At 40.2% G+C, this 22946-nt stretch overlaps 1 protein-coding gene across 1 annotated transcript in view; it reads right to left on the bottom strand.

Annotated features, from left to right (window-relative positions):
* Positions 1–22946, bottom strand: part of FOXP1 (forkhead box P1) — a 5351121-nt gene that overhangs the window by 2354596 nt on the left and 2973579 nt on the right. Inside the window, exon 5 of the mRNA XM_044077980.1 lies at positions 6765–6914. The gene's annotated coding sequence lies outside the window, so the exon portion shown is untranslated. The remainder of the gene's footprint in view (positions 1–6764; positions 6915–22946) is intronic.

Here is a 22946-nt window from a genome sequence, read left to right on the forward strand (position 1 = left end):
CTAGATTGTAAGACCTCAAATTTGGTTACATACAGTAGGAGATGGGATGTGGGTGGCCACGGTGGTGCAGTGGTTAGCATTGCCACCTCACAGCAAGAGGTTCTCTGGTTTGATTCTTGGCTGGGGTGCCTTCTGTGCAGAGTCTGCATGTCCTCCCTGTGGTCGAGTGGGTTTCCTCCTGGTGCTCTGGTTTCCTCACACATCCCAAAGACATGCTGTAGGTGGATTGGACACTCTAAATTGGCCCTAGGCGTGAATGTGTGCATGTGTGTGCCTTCTGTGGAAGGTTGGGCGCCGGGCTGGCAACTCGACACCATAAAACTCCACTGCCAATCATGAGCGGACAGGTGATCCACTGTGGTGACCCCTAACTGGGAAAAGCCAAAAGAAGAAGAAGAAGAGATAGGATGGACAGAGCTCCACTACACAACAGCAGAACTTTTTTTTTTTTAAGGATAAAAACTTAAAAACTCATACTGGCAAGACATAAATGGTCATAAATCTAGATGGCCTTGGAATATCTATAAAATTCATTTCATTGAAGTGTGAGCTGGTAAATTTGAATGCAGAAATTCGTTAGGATGCCCAAGCTGCATGACAACTCCCCATTCAGTTACAGAAAATAGTGTCAAATATCATACATATCCATGTCTCTCCCATCTTCATCATACACCAAGAAAAACAGTACTATTCAGGGAAAAGCTAATGAAATAATCTTATTTCACCATTCAGAATGACCAGGTTATCTTGTCATATAACAAGGAACTTCTGCATTCAGGGAGCACCAATACTGAATGCACAGCCAAAATGCCATATAGTGTATTTGTGTACAGAAGTCTTTTTATACCTCTTCCTAGATCAGCAGCAGCACTGTGAAAAACAGGTAAAGTAGCACCATGAAACTAAGACAACACATTGATGCAGCAACAAAAGTAGGTACACTGTCTTTTTGTCCAGGGTATATTACCCCAAAAGTCATCATTAAGTCCTGTGCACAATGTAGATGAAATAAACTAACAAAGTCTTGAACATTTGCTCCTCTTTTAAAACCTCAAGTTCCGAACACAAGCTTTATAAGCAGGCTTTAACTAAGTAGAATAAAACTATAGCTTGCACTAATGGCAATTTGAATCTAAAGCTGTCCTACCCACCTACATTGCAATATCCCATGTGTCAACAGCTGTCCCAGTTTTCTTCATATTAGTTGTGAATTACCTCTTTGCCATAGAAAAGGTTATAAGAGTTTTTAAGCTGATAAAAAGGTGATAATGTGGAGAGCAAATGTACCAAGTATCACTACTTATTTCTCTCTAAGCCCATCATGTATGCAACTCATCTATTTTAGTTAAAATATTTAATTCTAACAATTACTACTAGCAAATTATTAAGAAATGTTATCTCGGTCTAATCCAAAAATAACAAAACTTATCACCCAAAGATAACTGACACAATTTTTTGCAAAGTGAAATTTTTACTCTTCAACCAGTCATGTGGCACAAAAAATACAGCCAAGGACAGGCAATTGCTACAGACTGAAATATCTTATATAAAGTTTCAATAATCACACAGATTAGTTTTCTCCTGACACACTGTTACCAGCTATCAACATGTAAGTCAACTGTGATCTCAAATGACCCATGACAAAACAGATAGGGTAACTTTAATGTCTTTTTACTGCAATCATTAAATACAGGCTTGGACTCTTTTTTGTCATGTTCCTAATGGACTGAAGGATAGACCTGGTGGCACATTTTTTTCTATATGCTTTTTACCTCAGTGCCTGCAGAAAACAAAGCCCCCACTACCAAGACCTGAGCCCATTTGCTACCCCACACTGGGTATCTCCAGCACAGAGGATACAACAGTCCAGAGGGGGCCATCATACAGGCAGCCATGGAGGTGGTTTGTGACCATGCTAGCTAACATCCTTACAATGAGGGTGTCTATATTATAGACTTATCGCCCTCCCCTAGGTGGGAGATGTGTGATCGTTGTCACCAAAGGGCCACTACTGTGGGGTTCCATGCTCAAGTACACACTTCTATACACCCATGAAAAAGGCTATTGTCTTCACATTTTGATGAGCCAAACAAATCTGCAGGGTTACTCTGTGCTTCTGCACTTCACCACAACTCATTTGACATCAAAGTGGCATCTCACACCCTGAACCACCCTCACCATGCCTGGTAAGTCTGCCCCCCCCCCCCACATCAGTTTCAGTAGACATCTGTGCAGCTAATAAAACACAGAAAGCCTGGGCCACAACAAATGCTTTATTCTTCTATGCCAACAGAGTAGCTTGGTAGCACAAAATTTCTAATATCAACACTTAAGAACCAAGGCCTATTTCCTGTTAAGTGTTTCCCTTAAGTCCAAGAAAAGCTGTAATTTTAAATCTTTCAGCCATCTTACACTGGCAAAACCTTAGCTCTATATTCCTCAGTATTACAACTTTTTTAGAGGATCATGATTTTTAAATATTGTTTTTCAAACATTGTTAATTGCTGAAAGGAACTTAACCAAGTCAGCACTTCAGTGAATCTGTATTACAAAAAAACTGTATCACAACATAAACTGTGTGTAACTTGTAATAATTTTGTGATTTTTTTTTTTTACTGTCTGTTCTACCTTGGAGCTTTTCTACCCGGGAATCCTCTGAAAATGGACATGTATCCAGTCGGACTACCCCAGTCAACAAATGTAAAATAAATAAATAAATATTGTAAAAGGAGTCAAGACCCCCTGTGTCCCCTAACAAACACTCCTGGGTTGCATAACCTCTAATAAGAGAAGGACATTTTCCTCAAGGGTGTGCATCCTCAGATTAATACTATATAAATGGAAGGGGTTACAACCACTCACATGAAGGGATGAGAAGGCTTGTATTGATTTGATCATTGTACGTCTGATTATTTTCACAATCCCTTTTTCAGCAATGGTCTCCAGTATCTGTAATAGTCTGCCTTTAACAGCAAAGAACTCTGTAGTAATTACAGTTCTGAACAGTGTAGGATGTTAATGAAACAAGCCATATTTAGGCATGTAAGTACGCATATTATGGCACCAAAGAGTGTTGGCTGTTTTATAATGACCATATTCCTAGATACATGGTAAGGCATGAAGCGGAAGACAAAGTGCCCTTATGCACCTATGCATGCAGTTAACACACAATCATCTAATACCCTAAAGTGCCCTAATGCATTTATAAAATGGATATGTTTTGTGACATGGATTTGGGACATGATTCGTAAAGTTTATATGAATTAAAACTTGCATTATGTTATCATTAATCAAAGGAGGTCTAAAGTTCCTTTTAGACACCAACTAGTACTGAATGTTTTCATCTTGCTGATGTATGGCCACCTGAGGCTAAATAGCTTTAGGCAGTGAAACTGAGGCATGAGTAAATATCCCAGTGTGGACCGTGAAGTTTCCTTCTTCACATTCTTACACATAATCCAAGCTACTACAATCTCCGTTTAACTATAAATTAATACATTTTTCAAGAATTCTGGTTTCCTTATAGTAATATAAGACACCTTAATGAAAGACATTATACAGTTATGTCAGTTTTTTTGTAGCTAAAACTGATATGTGATGTTTAAAGTATACATGTAGAAAAGGAAGTGTGAGAGGGGTGGAAGAACACATACTATATGCTTGAATGTATCAAAAAGGTTGTCAATATTTTGTGACATCGAAACCCAAAATGACTCAATGTACATTTATGTATGTCCCATGCTGCTGCTGTTATATCTTGCCATAAAGTGAGATATGCTTCCTGTGAATGTGTAAAAGAGTGTGTGTGTATGTCCAACTTGGAACAAAGCCAATTTTCAGCGAAGGCCTGGGGAGAAACACTCCAGACACATGTCTTTGTAACGTGGGGGGAAACCAGCGTACCCAGAGGAAACCGACATGAACACAGGGAGGACATGCAGACTCCACACAGAAGGCACCCCAGCCAAGAATCAAACTGGAGAACCTCTTGCAGTTTGGCAACAATGCTACCGCTGCACTACTGTGCCGTCCTATAAATATATATATATATATATATATATATATATATATATATATATATACATACACACACACACACACACACGTGTGTGTGTATATATATATATATATATATATATATATATATATATATATATATATATATATATATATATATAGATATATAGATATATGCATACATGCACACAAATATATACACATACGCATATATTATTAAGAAAAGGATAAGGATGCCATTACTTGCTGCTGTTATCACTGCAGGGATGGTAACACTTTCAACAAATGAAATAAAAAAGAAAAGATACATATATTTAGCATGCAAATGCATCAGAAGATTCAGATCATCATCTGACATTGTATTCCCCAGTGTTTATTTTTTATTATTGATAGTTACTATGAGACACCTTAAAGTGAAAGACACAATTCATAAGTGAAGGCTTATGAAAATTAGTATTATGTATTTTATAGCACATGTTTAGTGTAAAAATGAGAAAAGTTAAAAAGAAAAAACACGTCGAAAACACCCTTTTTCACCATATAATAAATCAGCTTGCAGATTAAATTTAGCTTTACATTATGAGTATAATGTGATAACACAGTTATGTCTCTATGCTTTACTGATAAACTGGGTATTAGAGATGAATAAATGAACGTGTGCTACATTAAATTTCTCTGGACTTTTTACTTATGTGACTGAATTTGTGCAATTGTTGAGTTGTTACTGTCTACGTACAAAGGTTTGGGGAGCCTGTTGTCTGATGAAATTTTATACTTTTGCATCCATTTTATAAGGTATGTTTACTACACAAATTATGAATGCAGAATGTTGGAAAATACATAACAAAATATTACATGTTTACAGTATATGGTTACCTGGTGCTGCTGAACACTGCATATCATACGATCTGCTGTTAAAGTCTACTCAGTGTCTTGCAATATTCAATGTATGCACCAGCTACTTACTACGAATGGGAAAGCACGTTGTTCTTGTACTGCCCAATTTGTGTTGCACAGTGTTTTTTCTTTTGAGTTAGACTACAATGCACAACATAGAGAGAAAGTGTGAGACTACAATGCATACCATGAACTGCATTGCGCTGCATCACATTTTTGGCTCAAGAATCCCTTGGCCAACCACATCTGTCTCCTGTGAAAAGTTCAATGAATACTTAAATACATACATAAACATATCAAATAAAAAATAAGACGCTGAATTCACCATCAACAATGTGATTTAAAAACTGGAAATATCAACAAGCAAAGATATCAATAAATGAGGTTCACTGCATTACATACATAAATAATTATAATTAAATAACCAAGCTAAACATTGCAAGAAAAGAAAATTGCATTCTCATAAATTGAAGCATGAAGAATGAATTTAGTGCTGGTTAACTTTCGGAACAGGCTGAATCTATGAATGAAATTAATTTAGGACACACAAACATTTCACCGCTATTTAAGCCACCACTGAGAGCCATCTAAAATAATACTGATTTTGCAGCTTAACTCTACTTAGGATAAACGTACATTTTTATAGGTGAGGTACAGTACCTTCACAGTTATACTCTGAATCAGTTCAGTACATCTGGAAATAATGCAGGCTATCAAACCCAAATCCAAGTGACAATGAACATCTTTATCCATTATACAGGCTGCATCCACTCCTATGACAACATATCTGTACAACACAAAGTGTCATTTCTAGCTCTGGTCTCAGCTTTAACACAGAATCTAACAAGATCTATAAAATTGCCATGTGCTCAATTGTTCGCTTAGCTGTACTATTAATTACATTAATTAATTTAAAAACATTTATTTTCCACTCAGAATAATTTCATCTTGAATGAAGAACAGGAATTGGTACACCTGAAATACAGCTCTGATTCAAGAGGACAGTATTCAGTATAATATAGTATTAAAACATGAAATATGAGAAAGGATGAATAATCCTTTCAGACAGGCATCATGAGATGCTATAACCCCCACCCACCCACCGATGTTTTGCAATATTCTATATTACAGATACTGTAATAATGTTCCATATGACTATACTAGGTTTTAATTTTAATTGAAAACTAATTTGGGTTACAGTGTTTGAAATATAAATATTTTATTTTTAAACTCAAATATAATTAGTTTCACTTGTTTAGATATATATTTCATTGTGCTTCTGTGTAATTTCTGAATTTAAAATCAAATAATACTTAATCATTTTATACTCCAGCAAGGTCGGAGGGACAACACTAATGGGAGCCGACATCACAAGGATCTGCAGTCACTGCCTGACGGATACATCAGTGTTGCTATGGTGCTTAACTGACTATTAATTTCTGACAAAAGGTGATTATGAAGCAGACAGATGAATATCAAGTGGATGGCACTGCCTCGCTGTGGAATACTGACATGAATTACTGTTGTTTTAATAAGGAATTCCTATCAGTCTGTGCTTCTGTAACAAACCAATACCTTTTTTTAAATTCAGAACTTTTTATTACTTTCCTAAAAACAAAAAAGGGAAAAATCATCAGAAGATGTTCTGTTTTAAGATCTTTTTAAGATTCTGTATGGATCAGGTTTTGACAAATGATACAGAATGAATGCTGCCTTGTAAAGCAGAGGAAACATTAAAAAAAAATAGTAGCTAAATAAGTGAGAGAGTAGTGCTCAAGGAAAAAAATGACTCACAGATTCAGTCTTCCCCACATACGGGCTACCTGATATGAAAATGTATTTCTATTTACCTTTTTCAAGCAGCTGCCTGTTTAAAGCAATCTTCAGTTAGTCACCCTCAAAGTTCGCTCTTCTTACCCTGGAGACACAGAAGCATGACATGATGTGATTGGCTGATTAGTGGTAGTAACCAGGTCTGAAGCATTTTCATTGGCACCACACTGTCAAGAACAAACATAAATAAAACAACAAATGAATCCAGTTGTGTATAATGGTAAACGCTTTTCAACAAGTTAATAGAAACAATTGAGTCCAGGACTGCTGCTTATCGGCACCAGATATAATAGGACTCTTCAGTTTAAAAGGCAATTGCTGCTCTCTGCAAGGAACAGATGATGACTTTTTTTCAGTTCGTTAAACTTCTTAACCGGTCTAGTATAGTATTTACAGTTTAAATAACTGCATGACTTACAACCTCTTTGTTAGCAGGTAAATATATTTCCCCTTGGACTAAACATTTTTATTATTTTATCACTTTTTCCAAACATTCAAAACCTTGTGCAGTGTGAGTACTGTTTTGCTATTATCAAAGCAGTCTGTTAGTTTTAACAGAGTACCTTGAGAATTCATAGTCAGTGTACTGTAGATAAATCATACGCAACAGGAAACAATGATATGTTAAAGCACACAGAGTGATATCAGACCTGGTAGCTAAACAGCTCAGCAGACACATCAGAAGTGGTTTACATCTTTCCATATAACACAATTCCCTGCTGAGTATTCCATTTATACCCAATATTAACTTTTACATACCGACACAAAACAACCTGACATTTTACAGTGTATCCTACTGGGATAAACACTACACTTACAATATAACGAGAAACAAACTACTGGCTAAGTCAATGAAACCACAAAAAAGACTTCAGGTTAACACGTGCTCAATTTTAACCTCTAATTTGTCTGCATTCATTTTAGCTAACAGAGGACACTTATGCCTGTACTGTAAGATACACCATAAGATTTGCATGACTGCAAACATTTAACAGGCAAGTTTCCTTCCACTTTCTGTTACAGTATCCAGCATGGGCAGCAACCACAATAAATGCATCTATCGTCACTGTCAATGGAAGCTGCCCTACTGCTTTCAGGGAAGCATATTAGACATCTATGTTCAAAACTGGATACACACAAATTGAATTACTGATGATAATCATTTAACACTTTTGTTATCCTTAAGATATTCCCTTTCAACTTAAAGCTCTCTTTAACCTATACACACAACTGTAATACCACCTAGTCTGTTAATTCTGTTCACACATTACACCCAAGGTTTCAATTTGTCTTTTTCTCCCATTATTCTCTGCGTTCTACCCTTTTCCCTTGCCTTTGGTGCACCTCTGCATAACAAGTGATATGACCCTGTATTTTCATAACTGGGTTTCTAGGGATCTACTTCTATTTCTTGTGATCCAGGTTTCAGTACTGCCCCAGAAGTCAGAGAACTGCTTCTTGCAGGCAGCATTGCTTTTATCAGGAAGTGGATGACTGTGTTTTCTACTTCTGCTGCAGCAATAAAGGGATCAACAATGGAAACTTTGTGTATGTGTTAGAGGGAGGCACCTTATAACATCAGCAGGTTTGGATGGAAGCCCACGCATGTTTGTCTGACGTTGCCCTTAATGTCCTCCACAGGGGAGGAGGACGAGGTACAAGAGTAGGAAAAAGGAGTAATCTACACTTGAAATGAGATGGCAACACACCCACTGTCCTGTGCCCTGAAGACCGCTTCTGCCATGTAATACAAACATGTTATAAAGAGGCTATGAGCAGGCAAATTACAACCATGTTGGTATAGCTGTAAATGAGACAGAAGAACATTGCATCTAATTATGACTTGCCAGATTTCTTGTGTCAAAAACTGGTAAATCAAAATTGCTCATAGAAGTGGGGCAAGCATCAACTTCCATGCTGGGGTGTTTTCTGCTAATACCTCAAACTTTAACAGCTCCAAGGCTGTAGCATCTTCAGGAAATATAAAGTTACTGTATATACAACAGTCAATGTAAACATTCTTCCATTTTCTGCCACATTTCCTATAACCATAGTTCAGCAAATCACAATCCTTTGCTGAATTCAACAAAATATTATTTGACTAATTAATCTTTGATCAAGTTAACAGTCTCCCAGCTGAACTGAGTACCAAAAAATAAAAGACTTTAGAAAATCTGGGTTGCAAAACTATTTATAATACTCTAAACTGGGGTAAATGCATGATATATAAAAAGACTGAATTTTTCCAATGAAATGCAAACTGATTAGTTGGGCATGTGGTATGCCACAAACTTGTCCCAAACCTGTAGAACTTTACTGCACAGCAAGCAGCTTGTAGAGGCCTGATATAACCTATAAAGGAGTCGGAATTAAGCTGGATGTTTGCAGCCTGAAAGGTATAAGGGATTGTCATCATCTTCAGATATATGATGTACAGTCTTCCCAACAGTGATGACATGCTATGAGCTCAACAATATAATTTAAGAAGCTAAGTACTGTTATGACTTACTTTTGTACTTAATGGACGGAAAGAACAGCACATTTCTACATGGTGGAGTTGCAAATACTTACTAAACCAGAGACCATTACTAAAGGAGGTCCCAAAAATCTGAACCAATGCCTCCATTTATGCAGAGACCAACTTTTCCTCAACAAAGGACTTGATGGAGAGATACCTACCAGTTCTACACTACATACATAATTTAACACAGCAAATATTTTCTTTACCAGGGTTATCACATTACAAGCTAGCCTGAATCTGGAAAACCTGTCTCTCTTCTTGTCAGTCAAGCCCTTCAGAACAGTAGGGGATGCAAAATCTGGCAGTGCATTCTGGCAACTTCACAAAACACACACACACACACACACACACACACACACACACACACACACACACACACACACACACACAAAACACAGAAAACACACACACACACACACACACACACACACACACACACACACACACACGTGTTTTAATATAGTTCCAAAATATATTTTTACATTTTGCAAATGGATATTTGGTTTATCAAGGAGAAATTAAGTGACAGCAGTAAAGATACCATTTTGGACATTTTGCAAGAGCCCCGCAGATGTCTCTGAACCCCAGAAGCCATTCCATCACAAAGAGGACCTTGCTACACTACTAGATGTTCTTAGTAAGGGCTTAAGTATACTATCCATGAAGGACATTTCCTGCTCTTTTTGGACAAAGGGACTACACATCCAGACCATTCTGTGCATATAAATCCCTAAAGCAAAATCTTTTCAAGGAGGCTGGAATTAACCACGAGACAGGAAAAAGGCAGAGTCTATGTGGGTCAAGAATCCCCCATCTTCTGAACACAGTGTCTGATTTTCCCTTTCTCTTACAAGGAATCGTGCTTACTTTACAGGTATGGCAAAAGCGGCCACTTGGTTGCTGATTCCAGAGCTTAGGTCTTTCAGTTTTCTGTCTCATAAAGCCCATTTTCAGGCTTGTCTGTCATTCCCCTGGGTCCCCCTAGATCATGAATATGCAGAGAATTTCCTCTGCTGAACTTCTGAATTCAGTTCAGATGCTGACAGACAAAACAGTACAGCACAAAATCATGGCAGTGTTCTCCATGACAAACCGTGCAGCCAAAACAATATGATTTAAGGTATCTAGTTCAGGGCCTTCCTTCTGAAGAACCCTAAAAATGAAGGATCCCTGCAAAGTTGACCTACCTTTTCAAAAACAGGAACAAAACAGCATCCGGATGCTTCTATAACATATAGTCTTAACACTTACTGGGAAAATGGCAAGGCTGCTCTGGCCATTCTGAAGTTTTTGTTTTTTTTTAATCTTGACTGTTTTCCAAAAAAAAAGGGATCCCTAGGAAAAGAATTAGTGAATAAAGATGACTCATTATCCTTACAATTCCTGACAGGAAGGCCACTGAGAAATAAACTCTTAATGACTACTATTTAAGAAACAGTCAGACACACAGACGTACCCCCTCATCAGGCTGTGCAAGGAATGAGTGACAGTTTGTGGCTTGTCAGGTGCAAGGATACACCAGGTCAGCCATGCGCTCAGGTCATTAAACTACAGGTACCAGTATGATGCGGTCATAGTACATGTTGGTGTAAATGATCTGAGACCTACCTCTGTGGACTACATGAAGAGATACATGATAGATGTCTCGGATTATGTGTCTAGGACAGGTATGAGTCTTACATGGAGTAGAATTTTACCCTGACTAAGGATGGTGCCACAGTACCATCAGAAAATGACTGACTTTAACAATTGTCTTAGTAAATGGTGTCATTCTAAGGGGGGGTGGAATATCTCTCAGCTTGGGAGGATATGGTAGACAGGCAGCACTGCTTTACCAGGGATGGCCTGCATTCCCCCCTCCCCCAGGATTTCAAACAGTAGCAAAAACTTTATTTACCCCCACAGTACATTTTTCAGGCAATGTCAACCTACTAAACCTACCTACATACCTGCTCAAATCAAAATGTAGGTACTACTGCTAAATGCTGAAGGTCTAAACAAGAAACTCCACTCCCTACAAGCCCTCCTCACCCTGAAGGACACAAACATCTATGTGGTAACTGAGACATGGTTTAAATTAAGTAAAAGCACCATGACAGTGCAGGCCCTAATGCCTTCCACATCTTTAGACCAGGTATCATTCAGGAATGGAAATAAGGTGGAGGTGTCTCAGCCTTTATCAAAAACAGTTACACCTCCAGACTAGTACGGCACATGATGAGCTAGAAATTCTCCATATCCAAACCACCACAGGCAAAACCCTTTATCATATCATTGCTAACTACAGATCCCCTTCCATGACCCAGGACACTCACGCAAGATACCTCAATGAACTTAAGTCATTAAGCGCAGGATCTAGCATGGTAATTCTAGGAGACTTCAATGATCCATTGATAAACTGGGAAAAAGAGATCCCTCGGCAGACCAAAACATTCCTGGACTTCATTAACATGAATGACCTGAAAAATTCCCACAAGGGGATCTAAGATTTTCAAAGTGATCCTCACAAATATGGGGAACCACTGCCCCCCCCCCCCCCCCTGCACCATTATTTCTGCTAAGGTTAGACCACAAAGTGGTATCTTTTGACATTTTACTGGAACAGGGACACATCCCCTTCAAACTCTAGACTGCTAAAAATTATTCTAAAGCAAACTATATGCTATTGGGTGATACACTGGCAATATCTGTACTCCCCGCCCCCCGAAAAACCAAGATAATTCAGATGCTGATGTTGAATGCTTCTCCCAGGCATTCCACCACCACTTCAACCACTGTATAGAAGCAACCATTTCCACTCGAAAGAAGGAAATCAAAATCTCCAAAAGTAAACCATCGTGGTGGACCCCAGCCATAAACAAGCTGTACAACAAGAGAGAAAAAATCATGGCTAAGTACAGTAAATATGACAAAAATACAATTGTAAACCTTAATAAGCAGCTATGGAGTTTAGTCAAAAACAGTAAAGCTTAATCTGAGTTGAATGTAGCCTCCAAAGCTAATTAAAACCAAATGACATTCTTCAGCTATGTTAGGAACCTGAAAGATAATATACAGAAGTGTGCCAAACTGGTAGTAAATGGTACCACATTTTTCCCAACAGACAACATTGCAAACTTACTGCAGAATAAATTCAGTGCAAACTTCAGTCCATCATCCCCTCCAAAGTCTCCTTTACAGAGATACCAAAATCCATACCAACCCTTGTTAACACCAGAGAACAGGTTCTAAATACGCTCTCCAAGGCAAGGAATTCAGCATTGATGAGTCTTAATAACATACCTGAGTGCGTCCTAAATGAATTGCCCAACCCCTAATAAAGCTATTTAACCTCAGCCTTGAAACCGGGTCTGTGCCCATGGACTGCACAAGGGTGGCTAGTCTACTGACCCATTAGACTGACCTGTCTAATCTGTAAAGATATGGAAAGAATTTTCATGGATGTTATATGCAAAGACATAGCAAATCTACAAACACTGGACCTTGGTTAGTTTGGGATCGTCAAGGTGAGGTCATGCCTGCTGAACCTGGTGAACTTATTTGAGAAGGTCACAAAGGCCGTGGACATGGGAAAAGCAGTTCATATGGCTTATATAGATTTGGCCAAGACATCCAACACTATTTTCCACTCAGGCATAGTCATAAAATTACAAAAAATACAAATAAACCCATATGTCATCTGCTGGGTAGCCAAATGGCTTTCACAGAGCACACAAGAAATAAGAAAAGGCAACTCCACCTCCACTAAAAGGCCAACCACAACTGGAGTTCCTCAGAGATTAGTACTGGGATTGCTCCTGTTTGATATTTACTTCTCAGATGTCCATGACAATATAAATGGGCTGTGGTTGTCCAAATCTGTGGATGACTGCAAACTCGGGGGAGCCACAGAATTCCCCAAGACTTAAACATCTTCCAGGAGGGTCTCAAGTAAACAAAGAATTGGTGTAAGAACTGTGGACTCAAACTAAATGAAAAAAAGTGCATAACTGTCTTCTTCAGTAAATCATCCACTTCCATAAAATACAACACTGACAACATAACTCTTAAGGTAGAAACGGAAGTTAGAGATCTGCAGACTTATGTGAATAGTGATCAGGCCTTTGACCATCATGTGTCCACCGCAGTTAGGAAGTCATTTTATATAGAACAACTTATATGTAGAGTATTGCATTCAGGTCCACGGAAGCTATTGCCTCTCTGTACTCGTCACTTATTAGACTGGTTGTCAAGTCCAATGCTCCCTTTGATTTGTACCGGCACAGGAGCATGCTTCAACTTGAACACCCACAGACCTTATCAAAGAATACAGGATGTCCAATACTTATGGGGACCGCCATAGATAACTTTCCTATCCTCAGTCTCAAGTAAACTGCTAAGGGGTGACTTCTGCCTACCCTTTAAGGCCTCCTCAGACCGTGTAGCAATGAACTTGCTTCCATATCTGCAAAAACAATAGTCTCAGAAACACCCACTTAAAGGATTTTAATCATTCCAAAAATCTAAGCATGTCATGCTGGAGAAAGAGATACATCTAACAGAGGCATCTAGTGCTCTGGAACAGGCTTCCAGAACATGTAAAAGTGCTTCCCTGACCCAATTCAAACAGTCTGGTCAAATGGATGGTAAACCACTAATTTATCCCTGGGGTTTCACCTATGTCTCTGTTAGACAGAGGACAGTGATGTGTTACAATACTGTAACTTAACCTACTTACTATCTATAAAAGTGAACAAGTAACACTTGGGAATTCTGCTTGGCTGGGCTTAAAAAGGCCACTGGGTTATTAGCCTAGAATCTTTCTATGTTTCTAGAGAAATCACATTTTCCTGGAATATATGATATAGGTCTGATATCTAGATAAGTTAGGCCAGGTACAGTACCAGCTGAGGAATAAGTGATACTGTGAGGGTGGGAAGACCCACAAGGGAAACAGGAGAACAGTTTATCATTGCTATCAAATGCTACTGTACAAAATGAATACTGCCAGACTTGGTCTGTCTCTACGGCACAGAATGGCATTGCCCAAACTGTGACCCAGTTGACTGGTATTCAGTTAGTGGCCCTGGCACTGGAGGATAAAGGCAAAAAAGGGAAGGAGTGAAGTCGAATGCCCCACTTGTTCAAAGGTTCATAGATTAGTACTAAGCTAACTACCCTTGTGAGCCATTTTAAGCCTAGCCAATTATGCCTTGTGAGACTCAAACCCTGCAACTTGTGTTTGTAAGGTAAAAACCTTAACCATTAAGCCACCTCTCCCAACCCCAATCTCCTGAGTGGGGTGGATGAGAATGGGGTGCACTCCAGGGAGCACAAAGTCATGCAATTTCCCTGGTGGAAATGGGAAACTCTACCCCCAAGTGCTTTGGGGGGGGGGGCACCCACTGTTGTTTACCCAGTGCACATTACTTCTCTGTGCTTCTCCAGTTGAATTCTGGGAAGTAGGGTCTAAAAGTAGAAAATATTCCAACTGCCACTTATGGCTGTCTAAATGGTGGCCCTTGTGATGCCCCACTACAGTGAGGGACGTACAAATTGGGAGGATGACAAGTACACACACAGTAAAATGCAATTTCCCTTAAGAGCACACAGAGATCACAGTCAGTCTGGGTCTGGTTTCTGCCTCTTTCTCCATATCCCCGATAAGACTCCCCACTGGCACAGCTATAGGGTTGAGATCTCTGCTGAGTGGCCAAGCCAAGATCTCCTGCACCCTCTCTGTCCCTGTCCAAGTAGCTGACACACACACACACACACACACACACACACACACACACACACACACACACACACACACACACACACACACACACACAATTTGAGGTTTGATTTATACATACACTTTTTTATTTATTTGCTTACATTTGTTTACTGGGAAAGTCCAACTGGGCACAGGTCCATTTTCAGTGGAGGCCCGGGGAGAAGCTCCACAGTACAACAGAATGCAGTGCATGAGAGAACAAAATATAGAACATACAATTGATTTTAATACATAATAGGTTAGAAGTTAACAGTTTTAGTTAGACAGTCAATGAGGTACACAGTAAAAACATTGAGGTACATAGTCAAACATTTAAAAAAAATAAAGTTTTTTTTTTTTTTTTTTTACCAGTATCTGGGTTTCTGTTTATACTTATCTGAACATGTGATACATAATTAGATTGGTATGGATTAACCTGCAGTGTAACATGAGCATAGTCAGTTAGTTAAGTAGTGGGTTTTAAGGAGTTTTTTCAAATGACTGAAGGAGGTGGTAGAAGTTACATGGATTGGTAGTGTGTTCCAAGTTTTGGCAATGGTGCTGGCAAAGAGTGATTTACCAGCATTGTTTTTATGTTGGATGACAGTTATTAGGTTCTGGCTGTTAGATCGTAGGGTTCTAGTGGGAATGTGGGGCTGTATTAAATGCTGAAGTGCTGGGGTTAACTCAGGGAGGTAGTAGAGCTTGTGAGCTACAGAGAGTTGATTGAGCATGAGTATATGAGGCAACTCAAGCCAGTTAAGCTGTTTTAGGGATAGACAGTGGTGGGACCTGTAAGAAGCATCAGAAGAAAACTTGGCAATCTTATTATAGCAAGATTCCATTTTATTTAGTTTGGTTTGGCGTAGATTAATTAAGATGGGAGAGGCGTAGAGGAGGGTTGATTGGAGATGAGTCCTAGCGATGGTAACTTTGGCATGTTTAGTCATAAACTGTTTGTTCCTGTACAGGAGGCCTAGCTTTTTATTAACTTTCTTGATGGTTTGCGCTATGTGGATGTCGAATTTCAGGTTATTGTCTATCTCTACGCCGAGCAGTTTAGTGTGTGTGGTTGGACTGATTTGAATGTTTTCCTTGGAGTTGATGATGAAGTTGTTGCTCAGGGGAGGAGATCTACCTGGGCCAAAGAGAATTAGTTTGTTTCTTTTGGGGGGTTAAGAAGAAATTTGATGTTAGTAAACCAGGTTTTGGCTAGGGTGAAGATGTTTAGGGTTAGGGTTTGTAGTTCACTTAGGGTGGGGGCGGCACATATAAGGGTGGTGTCATCAGCATATTGTACTACTGAGGCAGTTGGTAAGGATGAAGATATCTTGTTAGTAAATAGAGAAAACAACAGAGGGCCGAGGATAGACCCTTGAGGGTCTTCTATACTTAGTCTATAATTAGTCTTACCATAGGACAGGTTTCTGTTGATCTGACAAATAGCTGTTAAACCATGATACAGAGGAGGGACTTATATTTAGGGTAGATAGAGTTGCAAGAAGCATGCTGTGGTTTATCATGTCAAAGGCTTTTGATAAGTCTAAGAATATGGAAGAAGTGAATAGACCCTTGTTTCTGTAGTGGTTAACTATGTTGGTAAATAATAATGCTGTTGTGGTGCTGTGGGAAGGTCTAAAGCCATGCTGGAATATGGAGAGTAGGTTGTTATTCTGGAGGTATTGCATAAGTTGAGTATGAACTACTCTTTCTAATATTTTGGATAATGGTGGTAATATAGCTATAGGGTGATAGTTGGTAAGTTCTAAGGAGTTACCTCCTTTGTGCAGTGGGATGATATGGGAGGTTTTCCAAGAGGCTGGTACTTTGCATTCTGACAGAGATCTATTAATGAGAATGGAGACTGGATAGGCTATAGCTTCAGCTGATATTTGAAGGAAGTCTGCTGGTAGCTTATCAGCTGCTAGAGTGGTTGGTTTAAGTTTCTTAAGGAGTTTAGAAATTGCCTTGGTGGACACGGGGTGAAGTTGAAAACTGGGGGTATTGTTTTGTGTATTGGGGTGGGTTGTGGTAGTTATTGGTGTGGGGTGGGTAGTACTATAATTTTGGGCACTGGCAAGGGTCTGGACTGTTTCAGTGAAGAATTTATTAAATTGTGTGGGTATGTTTTCATGATTATTTGGTAGCACAGTGGTTGATGTAGTGGACTTTCCTGGGTGCAGTATACAATTTATTGTGTTCCAGAATTTCTGGGGGTTATGAGCATATTTTTCTTGTAGATTTTGATAGTAGTTAGATTTGTCTAGTTTGATATGTTTTTTGGCTTTGTTCCGGAGCTGTAGGTAATTTTGTCTTAAGGTAGTGGTTTTGTTTTTTTGATATTGAGACCAGGTGTTTTCCCTTTCTTTCATTAAAGTTTTAGTGGTTTTTGTTAGCCATGGGGCATCATTAGTTTTTATTCTAATGGTTTGGGAGGGTGCATATTGGTCCAGGATTTTTAGGAAGGTTGTGTTGAAGTATTCAACTGCTTTGTCTAGAGATAATTGCTTTAGGGGAGTCCAGTTGCAGTTTTTTAGTGCATTGATGAAGTCAGTAGGTATGAAGATCTTTTTGTTACAAACTACTCTGAGGATAGGTTGGCTGATGGTTTGGGATTTGTTCCTAATTAGGTAGGTAGGATGATGGTCACTTAGGGTATCTGGAAGACAGCCAGATTGCTGTGTAAGATTGGGGTCAGATACCAGGATCCAGTCTAAGATGGACTGGTGATTGAATGTTTTGTCAATTCTAGTGGGGGTGGTTATAGTTTGGGTAAACCTGCAGAGGTTTATAAAGGCAGTGGGATTATGGCTGGAGCAGTTGAGCCAGTGAATATTAAAGTCTCCTAATAGTATGGTTTCATGTGGAATGGAGTTGGACATCCAATTAAGCAGGTTTTCCATTAGAGTGATATTATTGCCTGGTGGGATGTAGCCACCTGCAATAACTATGTGTTTACTGGAGTTTATTTTTAATCTGGCAAGGATTAGTTCCACATCTTTGACATCTTAGGTGTTGTAATCTAGTTGTTCTATGGTGAGGTGGTTTTGGAATATTATTGCAACACCACCTCCCTTTTTCTCTACTCTGTCTTTGTGGATAATATTGTAGCCAGGGATGGTAATCTCATTCTCATGATGTTTTGGTTTCAGCCATGTTTCAGTTAACGCAACAATATCCGGTTTGATTAGTGCCAATAGGGCATGTAGGTTCTGGATTTTCTTAAGTATGCTTCTAGCATTAAAGTTTAGGAAGCAGAGAGCAGAGAATGGTCTGTGGCACAGGGGATTTAGCTGATTTGAGTTCAGGTTGACTAGTGTTTTGGGCCCTGGATTGGGGTGGACATCTCCACTGAAAGTGAGTTTTTGGAGTAGGTGTAGATAGAGTTTGGTAAATTTGTGAATTATTTTAGTTTGTTTTTATGAAGAGAGATGGTTAGTTTTTATGGTTGGTTTGTTGCATGAGTAAGGGAAAATAAAAAAAATAAAATAAATAAATAAACCCCTCCCCCCGAAAGAGAAACGTGGCTTGAGAGGGTGAGCCTATCTGGGAATACACTACACCATACCCTGTCTTGAGACTCCAGCTGCCTTAGCATTGCTGACCCCAATACAGTGCTGCACTGTCCTATGATATGCCTGCATCCCTAGGTTCCACCATAGTAATTTGGGATTTGGCTGGTTGGCTGCCTGTAGCCATAGATTCCCTCAGACTCCTCCTCCCTTGTACTGCAAATACTTAGCACTTAGGCCTCTGTCATGGTAAGGTTTCATCATGTTAACATGGTACAGTCTGTGCACCTGCCTCCTGCCTAGAAGTTCTACCATGCAGTTAATATCACTGACCTTCCTTACCACTTTGAAGGGTCCCTCCCAAGCCACCTGCAGCTTATTGTGCCTGACAGGAATGAGAACCATTACCTGCTGCCCTACAGCATACTCACTAGCTCGAGCACTCCTGTCATAGTAGACCTTTCTTCTGCTGTTGAGCTTCTGCCACATTCTCCTGGGTCAAGCCCATGAGGTCCCTGAGCATTCTTCTGAGGTTTAGGACATATGCCACAGCAGACGCCATGTGGGATTAACACTCACCCTTCCACTCATCTCATCTCAAATCAAATCTAGAGGTCCCCTCACCCTATGCTCATACAGCAACTCAAAGGGTGAAAAACCTGTGGATTCCTAGGGCACTATCTGTAAACAAACACCAGATGGGGCAAATATTTGCCCAACTCCTTCTGGACATGGTCTGCAAATGCCCGTAGTATGGCCTTTACTGTAGAATTTAACCTCTCCACCAGACCATTAGTCTGGAGATGGTAGGGGGTGGTCTTTAGGTGTTTCTCCCCAGAGTGCTTCCACAGACAAGCCAGCAGGTCTGACATGAAATTGGCACCTCTATCAGTCAGTATTCCTTTTGGGAAACCTACCCTGTTGAAAATCTCTAACAAACCATTTGCCACCTTTTCTGCCTCAATGGAAGACAGTGCCACTGCCTCAGGGTATCTGGTAGCATACTCTACTACCACTAGCATATACTTTTTCCCTGTGGAAATTGGGGTACTCAGAGGCCCCAAAATATTCATAGCTACCTTCTAAAATGGCTCCTCAATCACAGGCAAAGGTATCAAAGGAGTTTTCACCCTGTTTCCTGCCTTGCCTAACTTTTGGCACTGCTCACAGGTCCTACAGTACCCTGTTACATCTCTGGAAATCCCAGGCCAATAAAAGTTTCGCATAACATGTCTCTTGGTACACTTTATGCCCATATGACGTGCTATGGCTAGAAGTGCCAGATGGTAGGCTCTGGGCACTACCAACTGCTGTATTCTCTCACCCTCTAGCCCTCCCTCAGGGGTCCACACTCTCTACTGTAACCCTTTGTCCCAGTATACAGATTCCCCCTTCCCATGAGAATCAGGTGCCTCACTAGCTACCTCCCTCAGGTCCTGTAATATAGGGTCTAAGAGCTGAGCCTGTCTCTCTCTTTGTAACCCTTCCCAGCTCTCCTTCCACAGAAAGTCTGGTATTTTCTGACAGCGGTGCCTCACTGTTAGCCTGGGTACTACTACTCACCTCTGCCCTTACAGTCACTCTGTCCAAGGGAACATCAGTACGCACCAGTAGCTGTGGCTCACCTTCAGCCTCACTGCCACAGGGTAGCTCCCTCTCTGAAGAAACCACCACACCAGTCTTGGCATCACGTCTGTGGTCTGTTTCTGTCCCCCCCAGGCTACCAAACCCACATGCTTGTCTCCAAGCCTGACTGTCACTGTATGCACACAAGGTACTGTATTATCAAAATCATTCCCTATCAGGACATCTACAGGTATATCCTCAAAGCATACCTACTTGTTGGCTTCCTTTTCTACCCTACCAGTCAAGGTGAACCCTAGCCAAAGGCATTTGGAATAAGGTCCCTCCTAAAGCTCTGACTGGAGTAGACTGCCCAGGCAAATAGTGCTCCTCTTTAACCATTGCAGGCTTCACAATGATTAGGTCAGAGGCTGTCTCTCTCTCTCTCTTAGCAGGGGCCTGTTTCCCATTTATTAAGATAGAATATAACCTCTTGTGGTAGTTTGGAACCCTTGTTGTCTCTAGACAAATCACTGCATTCTGTCATTCCCACTTACTGATTCTCGCACCTTTTGTTCCCCATCTTGCCTCCATGGAATCTATATGCTACATGGCCCCATTGGTTGCATTTAAAACATTTAACCCTTGGTTGTGGAAGTGCACCTGGACTACTGGATTCCCCTGCTACTAGCGGACTCTGTTGGGGTGGTCTAGGCTGCCCACTATGGATTTCCTTAGACACATGAGCGGCACTGGGTATCTCTTTCCTGTACAGTGATGCCCTGCCTGTTAGGTATAGGTGTCCCTTTTTCCCCAACTCATCTGCGTTATTGCATTGCCTACCAGATTCTCATGTCCTCAGGCAAAGTGCTAAGGGCTTGCTCCCTCACCAAAAGGTCTACCAGCCCTTCAAAAGTGGTGAACTGACACTCACTTACCCACCTATGAAAATAAGTGCTTAACTCAGCAATATATTCACACACACTTTCATGCTCACGAAACTTTTTCCTATAAGCTTCAGGTGTGAACTTAAAACACAATGTTTTAACAATATTATAATTTAAGCAATCAGTATCAAACAATTTAGAAATAGCAGTTACAGCTTTACCATGGAGTAAGGGGGTCAGGAACCATACCCAGAGCCCTAGGTCAATATTATAATGTTTACATACCCTTTCAAACATATGAGTAAAGCTGTCAAAATTATCACCCTCTGTAAATTGTGGAAGAAATTTACAGACCTTTGTTGCTTCTGGGGTTTGGTTATTCCCTTCCCCATTACCTTCATGACCCTGACGAAGAGTCAGCATCTCCTTCTCATGTTGTCTCTGCCTTTCATTCTCCTCATCTTCCATTTGTCTCAGCTTCTCATTCTCTTCAGCCTCCAGACATTGCAGTTTCTCATTTTCCTCAGCCTCCAGACATCTCAGTCTCACTGCTTCTTCTATTTCCAAACATTTGGCCTCCAGTTCAAGTATCTTTAACTCCAGATGGAATTTTTAACTCATCGGTGGAAAGGTTGAACTGTCCATTTTCTGAGAGTTGTACATCTCCAAGGCCAGTCTGGTTGTCCTCCTGATTGCTGATCTGTGATGCAGCTGTGACTATGGCTGCAATCAACTCTGCTTTAGTTAGGCTGGCATGCACCAGTCCTTCGTGTTGGCACATCTCAGTCAAGTGGCTCCTTGTCAGCTTGTCATACTCCTCTGCTCACCTCCTTGCCTGCTCTCCCTGACTAACTAAGCTAACAAAAAATAAATAAAACAACTGTGATATGAAACTCTGAATGTTCACTGTGTGGTTGATTGACAGTACAAACACCTTCCTTAGTGACCACTGTTTACAGGCTACAGGAATTCAGTATCCACACCACTGAATCCTAATATGTGGATATCCCACCACTGCCAACCAGTTAATATGTGACACCCTACCACTGACCCAGTAATCAAGGAGCCTCAATCCTCACCCACTGGCAGCAGTGGGGGATGTACACACTAGGAGGATGACAGGTACACACACAGTAAAGCACAATTTCCCTTAAGTGCACACAGAGACCACTGTCAGTCTAGGGCTGGTTTCTCCCTCTTTCGCCAGATCCCCAATAAGACTCCCCACTGGCACAGCTATAGGGTTGAGAGCTCAGCTGCATGGCCAGGCAAAGACCTCCAGCACCCTCTCTGTCCAACCAGTGCTTCGCGCCCCTGCCCAAGTAGCTAACACACACACACACACACACACACACACACACACACACACACACACCTGGGAAAGTCTGGCACAGGTTTATTAGCTATACCCCCTTTTGCCCAGACTATAAGGTAGTTTGGAATGCCACCAGCCACTCCTTATCAGATACTTTAAGGCCCTTAACAAAGGCTGTCCAGTTTTACAGTGTAATGTTACTATTAATCCAAATGGAGTGGCCTGCACAGTGTCACCCAATAGATATGCAAATATGCTAAGAGCTTAAATATTTCTACACATACCAGCCTCAATGAAATGTTTAAATATTATTTAATAATAAATAATACAAGAACAAGAAAAAACCCAGTAAATAAACATAGTTACATCAGTGTTCAAAATCATAGGAAATACTTAAAACAACACTGCAGGATAGTCTCAAATAAATAAAGAAAAACATCTAAAATAATCTTTACTATATTCCTAACTATACCTAAAAATTACTATACCCTACAAACTTACTATAACAGTAAGGCAAGTGTGGTGAATGGATCTTCTAACTGATGTTGTTGCCAGGTCAAAGACAAATACAGTATGCTCTACCTCTCTCAGAGTTTTCTTAAATTAATATCTCAAATATTGCTGCTGGGACACTTGCAGCATGACATCACTTCTTGTCATC

This window comes from Protopterus annectens, chromosome 7.part0 (genome assembly GCF_019279795.1).
Source record: "Protopterus annectens isolate FY-2018-M chromosome 7.part0, PAN1.0, whole genome shotgun sequence".
Lineage (NCBI taxonomy): Eukaryota > Metazoa > Chordata > Ceratodontiformes > Protopteridae > Protopterus > Protopterus annectens.